Consider the following 18,633-nt stretch of genomic DNA (forward strand, 5'->3'; position numbering starts at 1 on the left):
GCATCATTTTGCAAAGGTTTAACCATGTTATCATTTAGGGCCTGTTTACACCTGGTCACTTCATGTGTTTTCTCTGATCGGATATCTATCTGATTTGTTAAAATGTTTCCATTTACACTTGGCCACATAAATGTGTCTTTGCAAAACAGATATAAATCCGTTCTTCAATTCCTGTGCTATATGCAAATTTAACGGTGTTCACGTCAATGAAAGCAATACATAGGCGCTGCATTTTATTCATTATCAGCTCATTTCAATATCAGAGACAGGAGAGAGCATCAGCACTGGAAAGATTGGTTAGTCTCACTACTTTTAATGAAGATGATTGTGTGTTGAGCGTCTGCGACTTACTTTCAGTTTCATTCGCTGCAGTTTGCGTGTTGGCTTGCTGAAGAGATGCTCAGCTACTCATCCACGGTGACGCTTGTTGCATTAGCACTGTCATATCTGACTATAACATGCCATATAACCTATAAAACACTCTCACACATTTATTATTTTAATATTTTGGGAGGAGTAAAATTAGCGCATGTGTTTTCAACAACCAGATGCATTTACACTTGTCCAGTTCCGTCTGGAATGTGGCCCAGACCTCCTCCTGAAGTGGTTTGAACGATTGGATTTAAATGCGTCTCAAAAGCGTTTCGGAGGGCATTTACACCTGGTCTTTTCAGGATTGGATTGCTATCCGATCAGAAAAAACACATGAAGTGACCAGGTGTAAACAGCCCCTTAGAAAACACAAATACACCATACAGTTTTTCTTGATTGCTAACACACAATTCATGAAACAATTCACCATTTTCTCACAACTATAAATACAATCTCAAAACTACACACCAATTTGTGCAAACTTCAGACTTTCAGGTCAAAGTAAAACATTTTAGTCAAAAACACATTATCTTTTGTCAGAATCTAATCTTTGGCCTCAGATGACACACAAAGCTGTCAAATACACAGACTATTTTCCTGACTAGAGAACACTTGTGAGATCGATTCAAAACACTGTTACAAAAACCTCCTTTTGGGAAACAGGAAACATCTTGCAAGTCAATGTGTGTTACAGTATGCAGCATAAATAGAGTTGTGCAGATACAGTAAAATACAGCAATAAAATTTAAGAAAAGTTTACTTTCATTACATTACTTTAAAGTTATCTTACAGTAGATGAAAAGCACTAGAAGAGAAAAGTACAAAAACCAAACAACTGAATATACAGTAAACACACATTGGAATTTCTGTTCTGTACAGCAATAAATAAATACAGCATCCTCTGCCAAGTTGCTTTATAGTACTGGTAATATCCTTATTTTTTATACTATAACAGTTTCTTAGTCTTCTGAGAAAAGACTTTCTCCGTCTCCCCTAGACAGTCGACTCTCAGTTCTGCACAAATACCTGTACATGTAAGAAGTACTTGGCTACAAATCAATTCAACAGTTACGAGTTTGAGGGTGTGTGCTACAGTATTTACAGTACAAAGAACAGTGAAAGTGCTCTCATCTGAAGCACTGCTACTGTGTACTGCAATTGTAATGTGTAAGTAGATGAGCCTGCAGGCAGCTTTCCTTATGGTCGTTCCATGCACAAGAACATGCTCAACTATAGTGCTTTATATTTCATCAGCAACAAATGACCCTTGACCTTATCCCCTTCATTTTTCTTTTCTTCTCCTATTCCTCTTTGTCTCCCACTACCAGGATTCATTTTCCAAAACACATAATCACCTGTGCTCTTGTTCATATTATCCTGAGATTCTGACCTGTGTGTCATCAGTTTTGCTACTGAAAGTTCACACATGGGTAAATGTGTTCATTTTGTGATTCTTGAGGTAGTTATATTGTGTGTTTGAGTTTTCTAAATGAGAACATGGTTAAACCTGTGCAAAATGATGCTGTTCTTGAGTAGAGTTTTGCAGAAAACACAAATTGGAGCATGTGTGAAAACAGGTGACATGTGTTAAATGTTTTGAGAAACGTGTCTTTGTTTCAAGAACTGTATGAATGGTTTGGAAAATTGTGCCAAATGAATCAGTTACAGTGTGTTAGCATTTGAGAAAAACTGTAAGAAACTGTTATAGTATAACAAATAAGGATATTACCAATACTGTAATGCAACTTGGCAGAGGATGCTGTATTTATTTATTTATTGCTGTACAGAAACTGACAGGATATTCCAATGTGTGTTTACTGTATATTTAGTTGTTTGTTTTTTTTTACTTTTCTCTTCTAGTGCTTTTCATCTACTGTACTTTACAGTAGTGTAATGAAAGTAAACTTTTCTTAAAGTTTATTGGTGAATTTTACTGTATCTGCACAACTCTATTTATACTGCATACTGTAACAGACATTGACTTGCAAGATGTTTCCTGTTTCCCAAAAGGAGGTTTTTGTAACAGTGTTTTGAATCGATCTCACAAGTGTTCTCTAGTCAGGAAAATAGTCTGTGTATTTGACAGCTTTGTGTGTCATCTGAGGCCAAAGATTAGATTCTGACAAAAGAGAATGTGTTTTTGACTAAAATGTTTGACTTTGACCTGGAAGTTTGAAGTTTGCACAAATTGGTGTGTAGTTTTGAGATTGTGTTTATAGTTGTGAGAAAATGGTGAATTGTTTCATGAATTGTGTGTTAGCAATCGAGAAAAACTGTAATTACTCACCCTCATGTCGTTCCAAACCCATAAGATCTTCGTTCATCTTCGGAACACAAATTAAGATATTTTTGATGAAATCCAAGAGCTCTCAGACTCTGCATAGACAGCAATGCAACTGAATTGTTCCCAGGTCCAGAAACATAGCAAGGACATCGGTAAAATAGTCCATGTGACATCAGGGGTTCAACCGTAATTTGGTGCACCTTTGTGGAAAAAGTATCACAATGGCGATAGCAGCAACAATGATGCTTCCGCTTCATGTAAATATGAACCTGCTGCTTATGTTAACATGCGCATGCGTCAGTTTGCGCATGCATTGTTTATATGAAGTGGAAATGAGCGCATATTTCGTGATACTCTTTCCACAATGGAGGCACGCCGCTGCAGATGAGAATTGTTGAATAAGGCCGTTGTTTTTGTTTTCTTTGCGCACAAAAAGTATTCTTGTAGCTTCATAAAATTGAAGTTAAACCCCTGATGTCACATGGACTGTTTGACCGATGTCCTTACTACATTTCTGGATCTGGGAATATTTCAGTTGTATTGCTTTCTATGCAGAGTCTGAGAGCTCTTGGATTTCATCAAAAATATCTTAATTTGTGTTCTGAAGGTGAACTAAGGTCTTATGGGTTTGGAACGACATGAGGGTGAGTAATTAATGACAGAATTTTTATTTGTTGGTGAACTATCCCTTTAACATCACAAGCTTGAAAATGTGTGTGTGTGTGTGTGTGTGTATATGTGTGAATGATACTTGAGAGTTAAGACGTGTGTGTGTGTGTGTGTGTGTGTGTGTGTGTGTGTGTAAATGAAACTTGCGAGGTAAGGCAGAGGTGAAGATGTCAGTGAATGATGGCTGAGAATAAAACCACTGCCCACTGCTTTTATGGTGTGGAAAAGAGAGGCTTGGGGATTCTTCCAAATCCCTTATTTTGTGTTTCATAAAAGATAGTCATTCATAGAGATTTGGAATGACATGACAGTGATTGAATGACATTTATTTATTTGTTTGTTGGTTGGTTCATTGAACTAATACTTTATCAAATGGTAAATAAGAACTGTCATGCTGTCTGGAAATAAGTACAGAGGTTTCTGAATTGACAGCAGCATAGAGAATGTTCTTGTTTAGCGAAGACAAAGGGATTAGGCAAGGAGAGAAAAAGCTTTTACCCAGATCCAACATTTATTTTGAGTCTTTAAAAGCCTTCATCGACAATGTCGACAAGCTACACAGCCATACACATGTCCAACATACACTCTGGTGACAACACCCTGTGCAGTGGCCATGTAAATCACGTAATTTTGCATATAGTCTACTGCAAACCATAAAGGTGGCTTTATGCACATATAAAATGTGTTTGGGTTAGCATGTGCAGGTTTTGCATACAAACAACAAAGCTCATGCTATCGTTGTGTCCCAGAGTATTTATTTGGGAACCTAGGGCAGTCTTGTAATTGTTTATACAATCAGTTATACAGCATGCACGTGTCAATACATATACAAATCAGTGTCAGAATTACAATCAGATGTTCAGGAATTGCCTTTCCCATTGACATAATCTTTACCTGTGCTGACCCAGAAAGTCAAGAATTGTTTAATGTGCATCACTCACATGCATACACCATTTACTGCATTTCTGTCAGCCTGCGGGCAAATCTTTTTAGGCTCCATCACTCGTGCATCTCTCAGGGGCATCCTCACACACAAATACACCTACACATGCGAGCTCTCAGACTGCTCTACACAAAACCGATTTAATGGATCAAGATTCTGAAGTAAATGTCTGAAGTGACTGTGTGCACAAGTGACGGTGTACACTGAGATACTGTACGAGTATAAATTGTTCCTGCTAAATAAATCTGCATAGTTGATCACTGGTAGCCAGGGCCGGATTATCCATAGACGGGATTGGGCGAGTGCCCTGGGGCACCAGCCAATAGGGGGGCACCAAGTGATTACGATAATGACAAGACCTTTAAAATATTTTTTCATATTTTGTATATATTATTTTGCTGGAAGAGATACAGATGCATAGAAAACGAACAGTTAATGATACAATATACAGAGAGAATATCAAATATATGCAAGCATATAAAGAATTGCGATTAGGTCAGGTCACAGTGTATTTGGCCCCTCCCCCCAGTCAGAGTCGAGCATATTTATTCTCAAATGGATATAGGCAGCATCGACTTGGCGGTTGTGCGAAACGTAAATTAAAAAAAAAAAAAAGTGCGACTATCAAAAAATATTTAGGAGCACCTGTGCGACTAACCCGATCAGCATAGGCTATTTGTGTTTGCGCTGAGAGGAGATTCAAAGATTTCTACGTGCGTGTTTGTGCAGCGTTGAGTAATGTATCGCAGACATGATTCCTTGAATGCAATGTTAATCAGAATCCACTCACTGCTCAAAATACTTTTGTTCATTGCCGAGTTATGCAAGCTCACAAATCCTCTCGTTATAACAAAGTGTAGACGGTGTAAATAAGAGATTCGTTGTGCAGTGTAGAGCGCTTCATTGATTATAATGGAGCTTTGATGCGATGAACTGAAGTGAGGAACAGCTTTTAAAGATTATTAAAGGAGTTTGTAAATGTGATATTAAATTAATACAACAGCTCAATAAACAATAAGTTATATAAAGTGATATACATTGTATGACTTTTAACAATATTGCCTGATTTTGCTCTATTTAATCAAGAAACATATAGTTTCAAACAGTCACAGCCGAGCCGCTGCGCATCTCCATTCAAACACAGCGGTATTTCATTTATGAATGAACCTGCATTTTTAAATGAATCTAGTGAGTCAGTGATTCAATTACCCACTCATAAAGACAGTCACTTGCTTCGTTCCTGAATGAATCAGCTGTTCAAACGAATCAGTTGAATGAATGATTCAGTAAAAAAATCAGTGACTTACCGCCACCTGCTGGCAGTTTTATTTTTATGTTTAAAGTGTCCTTTCAGTTATTTAAATCATTTCAATTAAACAATAGTTCTATATTCAAAATGTTACATTTAAAACATTAATCTCACAACATTGTTATGAATTTAAAACATCCATGCCACCTCTGAGCCTCTGTAAATGTCTGTAAATTTACCTACATGCCACTTTTGTGTTCTTCTGTGCCACCTTCAAATGTGGTCACCCTAGGGCACTACACTGTGTTAATCCGGGCCTGCTGGTAGCTGTTATGTTTTAAATGCCAGGAAGGGTTACACCATTTTTTGTGAGGTCTTACCTAAATGCACTATATTAATGTATGACTTAGTGACACTGTGAGTTAGACAAGGCATAGCTAATAGGATTAAGAGGATTCAGAAACCCTTGTTATTATTGACACCAGTGGCCGTTAAGTGAACTGCAACCATCAACTTATTTGCTCCTGCTTGCATTCATGAACACATAATGTACAAGAGGCTGAACATGATTCAGTTTTTCATGTACCCATGGTATGATCAAACCACGCCCATGATATTTAATACATTTATATTCATTTATTTTGAAACCTTTTTTTCTTGTTCCAAATTGAATGTGAGTTTGTCAAAAAAAAACAGAAAAATATTTTAAAAAGTCCCCCTCCACAAATTGGTAACACCCAACTATTGCTTCTCTTTTATTTTTTAGATGACTGGGAGAAGCACTACCTCGTAGTCAATTTTGCATTGCTTGTCAAATTTGAACAATAAAAAAAAAAAAAGTACTAAGAAGGAGGTATTACAATATTGGGTAATCGAGCTAATGACCCTCCACAAGGGCTGTCAAAAAAAAAAAAAACATTTTCGAATATTCGTTGAATTTAAAATACAAATCCACATTCGAATGCAAAAATGTTTTTAGCCTATCCAGTTGAACCCACTAGATGCGTTGCTGCTACGTTGTTCATTCAAAATATTGCAGAAAAGAGAACATCAATGTGGAGAAGATGTTGTTTATGTCAAAACTGAAACGCATATTTATCACAATTTCCATAGGGACATCTGTCACCGTTGCACTCACGTCTCGCACAAGAGAGCCGCATGTTTAGAAAGCCATGTAAAATTAATGCAAGTTTAACTTTTAAAAAACATGTCTCGAGACTTTAAGGCGTTTTTTCCCCATCTTGCTGCATCTCATGTTTTTAAATGAAAAAAAGTACTATTTGTGATTGGTTTTCGGTCCTTTGTAGTAAACTACATACATGCATGATGCTGTTTTGTTTCTAATTGTTTAAGCAACTTAATTCATTATATATGGTTTATAAACATTATTTTAAACATTTTGCACTTTTTTTTCAAAGGTAGTCATGTTATTTTATTGCTTTGACGAAATGTGCATTAGTAATTTTTTGCTCGATGCACCCTCTTGTGGCCTCAACTGAAATTATTATTTTAATTTTCCCCCCTAACTGAAATTATGCATTTTATAATTCGAATATTGATAATATTTAAATACAAAATTAGAATTTAGTTTTTCAGAAATGTTGACAGCCCTACACTCCACATAATATAGCTAGCTATTTAATTCACTACATAAAAATAAAGAAAAATTTAATTAGCTTATTCTACTTATGTTTGTATGTAAAGTCAAAATAAACCCCAACTTTGCTTTAAAATGCATCGCAAGATCTCCTAAGTGAAGATCACATGATCACAAAAGGAAATTACTTCCGTGAAGTGACCATCGCATGTTCCCTTCACTAATGGACTTCTGGAAGGGCCCTTCGTGAAGGGAATCAGTTGCTCACTTTCGTTTGGAACGTCCCTACAAATGGCGTCCCCTTCGTGAAGTGCCGTTTGGAATTTGCCCATTGGCTCTCGCCGGTTTCGTCATAGATTGCGACATGCTGTGTTTCCGGTGATGCGTGATTTGAATAAGAAACGCGCGCCCTCACAGAGTGTATCGATAGTGTTTTCAGCGTTTAACAAATTTAATTATGCCCTGGTCCTCACACTAAACTATTATATCCTGCCAGAGAGGACTGCGACTGCAATGTATCATCATTTGGACTACTGCGGTACAGCTTTTTGACATTTCCGCAATAAATTCTTGATTACACGTGTCTGTCTGTTATATGTCTCTTATAGACTAACTTTATACACTCACTCTTTATTGGTTGATTTGTTCTTTATAGAAATAAAACATTTTCAATGCAATTGTTTATTGCACAGTTACATGACCTGTGGATTTTAAGGCAGGTTTTCTATTCAGTTTAATTGGCATAGTTTGTGTGTACATTATCAAAACATTTCACAAAATGAATAATGGCAATTATAGTAATACACAATACAATAATATCAAATATTAATATTCTGTATTGGGTCTGGGCTATATAAGGCTCAAGTGTGGCTCAGATTTGGGGATTCTGGTTTACTTAAGGCTGAGAATTGGTACCAATAATAAAACATGTTTTGGCCCAGTTCAGGGCCAGTTAAGGGTGATTGCTGGCTGAGATTCGGGCCAGTTATGGCCCATGTGTGGCCCTTGTCTTTAATCCAGTTCTGGGCCACTTCAGGGCCGTCATTCTTTGCGGTCCTTGGGCCAAGGGAAAAGTGATCGTGTGGCCCGGAGCTGGGCCAGAAAAGATTTGCTATGTGGGTTGTACAAATGCCCGGGCTCATGAGGCCAGAGTGTGTAGGCAGTTTCTGGATGACGAAGGCATTGATGCCATTGATTGGCCCTCATGATCTCCAGACCTGAATCCACAGATGAAGGCCGTACACACTACATACACACGATAGCAGCATATAGTTTGGATCAGTATATTACTCAAATATTAAGCAATGCACAAGCTGTAACTTACTTCATTTACAGTATGCCACAACTGGCTAAGCTGTCATTTAAGCACAGCTTGTGTAACTTGCCGCTTGTTCCTAGGAAGTCTCCACAGCAGACTTCTTAACTAGCTTATCCAGCAAGACTTTCACAATTATTTGTGATTATTGGATTAAGAAAATATATAAACACTGACTAGAAATGGACTATAATTAATATGTTGTGAATTCTAAAAATCACAGTTTCACAGGTTTTCTGTGGGTAAGCTGGCCTTGTCAGTAAACTCCTAGACTGTGAATCTGATAGTAAGTGGGTGTCTGGCTATGTTGCTGAAGATTTGTTTCTGAGTGCTTGCTCACATTTATGCATGTGGCGTCTCTGACACCAGACCCGGTTCTAATGAGGCGGTTCAGCAGACTGGCTCAGGTGCCGCACCCTAGCCATGCCACAGAACATTGACAAATGGCTGTGGTCTCCTCGTTTAATCTAAGTGAGCAAGGCCACAAGAGCTACCGGCAATTTCATAGAAATGAGTCCCCTGAGTCTAAACGTGACTTCCCTTTTGCCTCAGTTAGTGCGCTATACAAGAAAATTGCATTCATTTCCTGGGAAACGATTGTTTCTGTGTAAGGGGGAGACAAGAGAAAGAAAAGTGAGTGATGTGCATTTGCACATTGAAATGGTAAACATGCAAACTTTTCCTTTGCTTTGCCAGATGAAAGAGGAGGCTTATGCAAATCATTTCACACCGCAGCCCTTCAAGATAGCCAGGTTTTGGCTTTTTTTCCTGTTGCGTTTTGCTGCAGTTTGCTTGTTTGCTTTTCTCTGCTTAGCATGTTACACAAGCATATGCTGTGTTTGGAAAGCATACTTGTACATGGTTTCTCCAGCAATATATATCTACAGCAGTCCACATAAGCTGTGAATGCTCTGTATACCCAAGCTATATGAAAGAGTGAGTTTTCATATTACGCATTATCTATATTCTTATTACCATTATATGAATTTCATTGTCATTTGATGTGTAACATGAAATTCATATCCATAGTAAAATGTTTAAATGTACTTTTCTGAAATATGCTCCAGTTACAGAGGGATTTGTCATTGTTCTGTGTTCTTATTGGTTGAATTGAGTGTGTTCAATTTCATGCGCTATAAAAGCTGTACCCAAATTGCTCGCCCATGTGGAAAAACAATCTAGTACTGTTGCCAGATAACAATAACAGAAAATCACCTAAATGCTACTGATGCCAAATGCTAAATAAAATCAAATTAAGACAACAACATTTGTGAATATTAACCCCCCACATTCTCATCTTGGAATAATGCTGTGTTTCATGGAAAACCAGATATGTATTCCTACTTGAGGACTATATATTTTCTTAAACTGCTGTACTAACATTTAAATTACTATTTGCTACAGGGCACTTATTGTGTACATACATACATGTTTTAGATTGCACTTATATTTAAAAACACCTTCCCAAACTTGCATCTGTATTTGTTCTTGTATATTGTCTTTTGTATTGTATACTGTTTTATGCATGCTTACGACAGAACCACTCATTCATGTAACCCAGTGGTTCTCAATTCCAGTCCTGGGGGCCCCCTGCTCTGCACATTTTGCATCTCTCCCTTATTTAACACACCTGATTGAGATCATCAGCTCGTTAGGAGAGAGAGATCCATGAACTGAACTTACGAGCTGATGATCTCAATCAGGTGTGTTAAGTAAGGGAGACATGAAAAATGTGCAGAGCAGGGGGCCCCCAGGACTGGAATTGAGAACCACTGATGTAACCTATGTGCCATGTTTAGTATCTATGAATTCGTCTTCAGATGATCTAATCGAGAGTGGATATTGCATGTTTATACCTATGCAACATACAGTATTAGTGTTCTAAGAATCTTTAGTAGTTTTTGCATTAACACCCAGTCGAATTACATATGCAGATTACTATGTTCAGAGACAAAGAGTTGTAAACTTTAATTAAACTAATTCATCATAATTGTGTGTGTGTGTGTGTGTGTTTTATTACAATTAGGCTTGTATTCCCTTTTGAACATAATCATTCACACTTGGTGCCTAATGTGTTGATACTCATGCATCCCATGACACAATAATGACCATTCTGACATGCTCAGGGATGCACCTGCATAGTAACTAAACAAGCACATTGATAAAACTCATACTCTTTACCTCAGTAATTGACTCATCAAACACACAACAAAAGGAGTGTGCCTTCTCAGCACACTCTTTGTGCATAGAGTTCCAAGCAGCCTTTAAATCTGCCCAATGCATAGGCCTACATATCTCTCAATTAACAAAGGCGGCAGAAAAAGTCCTATTATAGGTGGTCCTCATTGGATTTCCTTTGTTATTTATTGCTTTCTTCTCTCCAGAACCCCTAATCATACTCTTGGTTTTAATGTTGTGGATTAGCCTGGCCTATTTACCCCCTCTCCATACAACTCAACATTACCTCGCGCTCTTTCTGTTCCCCCCACTCCCATCCTCCAGCCGAAGCTCAGCCCACATGATCATGTAATCATGCGTACCTATGCAGCTAGAATACTAAACACCATGCTGAAGCCCTGCAGAGAGCTTCTGAGGCAAGATACGCAGTTGTGTTTTGACTGTAGCTGCATGATTCTAGCAGAAAAATAACTGCACTTAGCGGTCGCCGTCGAATTAACTGCTGATAAATTGCTGAGCTGCAGCACTCTCTTAGTCAAAGGTATACTCTTAAAAAAAGATTGACATTAATTATTCAGATGCAGACTCAAAACTGAAATGTTTTCATGTTTTCAAAACGTGACTAGCTGGCTGTATAAAAAGCAGAGAGTAAGAGTACAGTATTAATCTACTATGGAACTAGCCTTCAATTTTTGAGTCTCAAACAAATTGTCATTTGTGTGACTTACCCTTTACAAGCATTCCTGATTATTGTTTTAACTGTTTCCAAAAACACTTTCTTTAGAGGTAGAGGTGCTGAAAACTGTGATTCAAGAATAACCTCTGCTAGTTTAAACATTTGTTTTGTTAATGTGTTAGATTTGTTTGCAGGTCTGCTTTAATGTACATTACTGGTTGAAGCTCGCATTACTGTTTGAAACTTTATAAACTGAAGATTCCTGATTTGGGAATTACCCCTGCTCCTATAACACACTCTGATGTTTTTTCATATTTGAGAACTTAAAGTAAGAACAAAGCATTTCAAGGGTTGTAGAAGTGGAAGAAAGCAAAAAACAAAGCCCAGGATGTGCACAAAGGCCAGGTCAGTGTTCAGCAAGACATCCTCTCGAATGAGAAGTCCCAGAAGTGCTGTGCTGCTTCCAGAACTGTGGCCCACATATCTTGTAGCTGGGAAAGGCAAAAACCTTTATGCATCCCTACAGAACTCCTTGTAAAAATACTCAGGAAGAAATATGACAAAACTCAGTTACACAAACTACACAAAAAAGTGTGTCATAACCTAGATGTGTCAGGTCTCGCAATATACAAAGCTTATTATTCACATGAGAGCCACTGTCCTGAACCCAGTGTCAGTGGGAGAAGTCTAGCGTACTTGACGATAATGGTAAGACCCATCTAAGGTCAAACTATGAAAACCGTAGTGAAGGCTGGCAACAAATTTCCTTTAAGGCAAGTCAGTTCACTCTGTGGCATTTAGTTGCAGTACTATAGCTCCTACAGCTTGAATGGAGAAACACTGAAATATTCAAAACTTTATCAAGATTAAAAATCATAAAATAATGAGATCATGACAAGAATGGCATCTTACATTTTTACAAAAGCAACAAAAGATAAAAATTACAATTAGCTAAAATACTAAAATGAACATGAACTGCATATTGTGGTGATACCTTGGTATCCAAAACACAGTAAATCTATGATACTTTTTTGTGCTGTAAGAGGTTTGGTTTATTGTCAGTGTTTTGATATATGTTATCCAATGTTTGGACAATCTGTACGTGATTTCATGGTAAGGATGTGCAAATGTTGAACTTACTGTGTAGACCTTCATCACTTACAAGCTATGCAGGTTTGGTTACCAAACCACTAGTAATATAGTAGCCATCTGTCTTTATTTAAAAACTGGACTAAGGAATGCCTTAATAAACTGTACTGGGGCAGGGACTAGGGCTTTGCTGTATGTAGGCATGGCTACAACTGCCAGAGAAATATTAGTAATTTATTTAAGAAACATATTTATGTACCTCTCATCTGCTCCCACATTAGCCTTTAGCCCACTTCTTTGGCACACACTGTGTTTTGTTTTGTTTAGCTGTGCAGCTGTCAAAATCTGTATGGAAAAGCTGCCTGACCTTCGAGATGGTGCAGAGCAGATGCATTTTCATTGTAGTGTAGACTAGTATCGATTTAAGTGTAAATACACATAGATTCTGCTTTGTCAGTTCTGTGTTTTGGATGATAAGAAGTTTAATTGTGCTTTTATATTACAATTGACGCGATGCACAATGACAAATGTGCTGGACCATTATTATTATGAATTATGCATAGACCATTAATGTTGTTACTAAAAGTTAACACACTCTAACAATGTACATTATTTCCACAGGACATATAACCTTAGTTCTATCATGACAACTCTCTGAAGATTTTAGCATGGTAATGGATATGACAATGTTAATGTATTTAGCCTTAGTGGGATGTATCTGCTACACTGCTGCTAGTTATTGCTGTTGTTGTAGATTATTGCTGCTGCTGCAAATATATAATAGCCCATAGCAGATCTATGCAGGTGGAGCTGGGGATGGTGCAGGGTTTCAGAGGAACTCTGAAAGTGTGCTGCAAAATGCTCTAGTGAATGCTAACCAGACATTTAAATGTAAAGCAATAAACTCATTGGCTGCATATACAACATGAACCAGTCAGCTTGTGCCAAGTTGTTTAACACTGTGAATATCATTAGTTTGGTTTGAGGACCCATCAGCCTGCGCCATCTAGAGTTTCCTGACAGAACTTGACATTTAATGTTAAGGGTGTTGCTCAGTGATACGCAGCACCATAGCCGTGCTGTATCGTGAATAAAACACAGCTTCTGACCAATCAGAATCGAGGAATGGAACTAACCGTTTTATAAATATGTATATTTCATGTATACTCTCAAAATGTATTTGCTTCTATTTGGGAAAACTTGATTATTGTCTAATCAAAATAACAAAATATGATGGTTGCATACTGGAAGAGAAGAGCAGTTCTGCATAGTGGCTAGGACAACTCACAGGTATCGGCAAAAACTATAGAATACTCAAGACGTGTCACTCGTACAGTTTTGAACAGGGAAAAATGCAACAGTCAATATGGCCGCTCTATCGAACAAAGCCCTACCTTCTCAGCAAAAGAGCCACTCCCTAATCGGTAAAGTCAGCGCATCACTGCAGCTGCCATTAGAAGTCGCTGTTGCTATAGAAACAGTAAGCATTCTAAGATGTGTGCCTAGGACTGTGCATGCGCACTGGCTGTTCTAGCCTGAAAAATATGCTTTTTAAAATGCTATTCGAGCAAAATAAACAAGATTTATGATACAGTTGTTTTCAGATTTCATTGGTGATTTCAAATATGAAATTTAAGCGTAAGCTTGGCGAAGAGTTTTGTAGAATTTGATGTTTTCCCATTCAAAGAGATAGGAGCTGCACTTGCATGCCCGAGAGGTGTTTCAAAGATGGCCGCTGAGTGACATGACTTGCCTTAAAGGGACTTTGGTTTTGCACACCGGATCTAAAGTGTCCCGCTTTCATTGATTAAGCGTATGGAGGCTGCTCTCATACTGTAAAATGACAGACACAGGACGGACACAATCCGGAAAAACTATCGGTATGTATTTTTTTGCTGATAATCAATTGTTCCACTAATCGGCTACTGGTGCCGAATCATCAGCAAAATCAATCAGTTGGTTGTCCTCTACACACAACTAAAACATCATGGTTACAACCAGTTGTGCCTGCACAATGCATGATGCGCCACTCATAAAAGGTAACAGGTTGTGCCTATGACAACAGATTTCGCCTCCATTGTGCATTTTGGTTAGACAGATTTTCTTGCTTCACCCACCACATTCAAAAATGATTTTATGCCTCTGATATCTCAACCTCCGACTACTAATATTGTTTTGAATGGGCCTAAGTGGTCATTGAGTGAACCAAAATCTGCTGAATCTGCTGAAACAGCTGACGGTTCTCTCAGCCGATTTGCCAGTGTGGCCACTTGTTAGTTTCTTTGTACCTTAGAGAAGGGTATGCTATCCAATTTAGGCACTGTTTGCCCCATTTAACCAAGTGCTTCCCACAAGGATCTGATGCCAGGAGATTGTTTTTTGGGCGGGGAATTCATTCCCTGTTGGAGAAAGGAGCCTTAGAGGAAATGGCTCATTCACAGAAGGGATCTGGCTTCTAGAGCTAGTGTTTTTGAATGCAAAGGAACAATGGTGGTTTAAGCCCAATCCGGTGATTTGTTTCTGCTAAACTTTTCTCTGAAACACTGGAAGTTCCTCAGATTTGCATTTAGGGGCAAAATTGGACATGGTTCTAGGTTTGACCATTTTTATTTATTTGTTATTTTTTTCTAAGGCAACAGCCCATATTTTTTTAGGTGGAACTGAACTGAACTGAAGAATGATTTTCTGCTGCTTGTGTCCAGTTGATTCTCTTTTGTCTGAAACAGTTCAGAGGAGTGACAGACATTTCTGTATGTCTGTTCACAGGCTTATTGGTTCTAATAGCAGCTCCTTCTCCTATGGTACTTTTGAGCCTGCTTCATTTTAGTGGTGGGTCAACAGTCAAGCAGTTCTTCCTCACTTCAGCTGGGTTATGTTATCAGATCATATTATCTTGGTAAAAACACCAGCTTGTACCTTTGAGTGGAATCTGTTACTGCAAGACAGTTATGAATGGTCCCTCATCAGTAGTTTGGTGTTTAGTTTATGAAGGGCACCCAACCTACGGAGTCTGGAAGAGCGATGTTCTCCTGTGGCACTTAAATTGCCTGGAGATTTTTGCCTTTTTCTGTGGCACTTAAATTGCCTGGAGATTTTTGCCTTTTTCTGGTTTAGAGCGGTTTCCTTGTGGACATTCACAACTGTCATATAGTCATCAGGGTGGTACATGCTGATAGTCAAGTACATGAAGCCCTATGTGGAGGTTAGTATGGAACATTCTTCTTTGGGTGCAGAATGCATATCTCAGGTCAGTTGATTCTGGAGGCATCATTTGAGGCCTGGAGAATGGAGGCTGAGACCATGTGCCCAACTTGATAGAGGCAGAGGCAGCCCAGTTCCCCCTTTGATTCTCTCTTTCTCCTCCATCACTTCTGGGTAAGATGTTTTGGCTCATGTGTGGCCATTGGCCTGATTATATGCCTTCCTGGCATCTGCTTCCAGAAGTTCTTACAACAGTTTGGGAAGACAATCTTTTTGGTGAGAGATTAAACAGACCATTTTGAATCCAAAAGCCCCCTGTACTTGAATGCAAGAATGCCCCTACTATTTGCGTCAGTGGTGCAGAGAGCGCAGTCTGGAGCCAGTTCACTGCCTGGTTGGTTCAGTGCTTGCATTCCTTCAAGCATTTTCTGCATGCACTTCTCCAGCTTAAGCTACACTTAACTCTTTCCCCGCCAGCGTTGTCAACCTCCACCAACATTTTTGATCATTTCCACAAAACTTTCATGTCCCCCAGAATATTTTGTTGTATGAACATTCAATATGGCAAAAGAATAACAGAGACTGCTTTTAAACAGAATACAAAATACAAAATCAAACTCTTGAATGTGGGTATGTTTCATAAAACAGCAACATTTTGAACAAAAAGCTAAAGAGCAGTTCATTTCCATCAACACCTCTAAGCTTCCACTTCCTGGGTCGACATTTCATTCGGTAATTTGGCAGGCAGTTTTGATTTATATGTTATTTAATATTTGATGATCTTGTTATTTTACATATGCATCTACTCACGTATGCTATTGATTGTTTCTACTGCTTCCTTGACTGTGTTTTGACCTGGAGATTATGTACTCTTTCGGAAGTTGTGTAAGAGCGCCACTGCTATATAATAAAAAAAAAAAAAAAAAAAAGTGTATGGTGTTTCTTTGGGATCAACTAAAGGTATGTCTTATTTGTGTGGCAACAAGTTGTGCATAGTATACTCACATTTGTTACTATTAACCCTCTGATTTTTTTAATCACAAGAAATTATGGAGCATTTTAAGTTATTTTCGCTGATATCAGGAAAAAAAAGCAAGTGATTCTGCCGCCGCCATTGTCGACCCCAGGAGGTTAAGCATATAAAGCAAAAAGTATTTTTTGCATTATATTCCAATTTTACAAGTTTTTTTTTTTTTCTGCCTCAATAAAAGCTGCTCTATACATTTAAAAGAAATGTCTTTTCATTTTTAATACAGACTTTCAGACAGCAATCACATCTGCAGGGTTTCCATAGCATCAGCTAATGACACAGCGTCTCATTCCCTACAAAGGGAACCGAGGTTACATACATGTATTCCAGTTGTATGTTCTGTGTTGCTAATAACAAGAAAGATGTTTTAACTCATGGTTATACTAATCAAAAAGCAGTACTGGAACAGGGGTTTGAAGATGAAAGAAAATATGGCGAACGCAATGGATGTAGCATCTGCAGTTTACAGTAAATTCTTTAAGCTAAAACAGGGGTTCTCAATTCTGGCCCTCGAGGTCCACTTTCCTGGAGAGTTTAGGTCCAAACCTCATTAAACACACATGAGCAAGCTAATAAAGGTCTTCAGAATTAGTGGAAAGTTACAGACAGGTGAGGTTTATTGAGGTTTGCACTAAATGCATTCACGCCATGTCGTAATTACCGTAATTATGAGATGACAACACGTGACATTTTAATCGGAGCTGTTCACATCCTCTGACTTGGAATTATGCATTGCTATGGCAACACTATCAATCCCAATATGAATCTGCAGCGGGCAGGTGGCACAGTGGTTATGCGGTATAGGTTGTAACTCCCAGTTTACAAGTTATAACTGCGAGTTCTACAAGGATGTGAACGCTTTTTACAAGTCCTAATCTTGTAATTACAGTAATTATAACATAGCATGAAAGCACCTAAACTCTACAGGTAAGTGGACATCGAGTGCCAGAGTTGAGAACTCCTAAGCTAAACTCTGCAGTGCAGTGGCCCTCCAGGGCTAGAGACGATTAACCCTGCTGTAAACTAATAGCTTCAATATCCAGCTAAAGTGCTAGTGCCCAACACTGGGCAATAAACAAAGTAGAGAACAAATTATATCATTAAGGCAATTATATCTCTAACTGACATTTGGGACTTCCAATCCTACTGCTACCATGTTGAGCATTAGGATTGCTCTCATTATTTTTTATACAGGTGGTCGATTTTCTCTTCTTTAGAATTTCTCTTCTGGCAATCACAAGCCGAGGTGAAAGGTCAGCTGATCAACTCAGTGACCACAATAAGCAGAAGGTTCCATATATCTGGTTTGATTATTAACTCTGCTGCTCTGAAGGGAACTATATACAGCCACAGGGTACAATTATAGTGGATTGGGGGTAAGCGTTGCAGATGTGAACCTTTGTGATGGATGTGCTGGGTGAATGGAGTTTGTCATTGACTGATAAAAGCTAATAAACATCAACACAGCAGTCAGAGGGAAATACATTAGCCATACGGTTACTAAACATTCAGATGAGCTAAATTAATTACTCTGTGATTGAGGGAAAATCAGGAGCTTGGATTCATAACGAGATTAGAGAGGGATTGTTAACCTTCAAAGTGTCTTATATTGTACAATACAGTGCTTCCCCATATATTTAAAATGACTGCGCATGATATGCAATCATTTTCCTTAATGATCAAATCCATTATCCCCTGGTGTGCCCACCAGTGAACCCTCAGAGATTTGAGATGAGAATAGATGCGAGACTGCTCAAAAAATAAAAACACTCCACATCAATACAAGGAAAACTTCTGTGTAATCCACTGTGGTGAAAAAAAGCTGGATGTGTTTATTCTGAATGTGTTTGATGTGAAACCATAAGACATGTCGTTTTGTTTTGCAGAGGCGGTGGTGCTCATGGGATATGGCAGCTGCAGTGCCAGAGGCCCTTCCCCCAGAACAGTATTCATCCCGTGCGTAAAGCTTACCAGAAATGTACTCTAAAAATCCATGCAATGAAAAGAGTGTGTTCAATACCCATAACTTT

This window comes from Onychostoma macrolepis, chromosome 21 (assembly GCF_012432095.1).
Source record: "Onychostoma macrolepis isolate SWU-2019 chromosome 21, ASM1243209v1, whole genome shotgun sequence".
NCBI classification, from domain to species: Eukaryota; Metazoa; Chordata; class Actinopteri; order Cypriniformes; family Cyprinidae; genus Onychostoma; species Onychostoma macrolepis.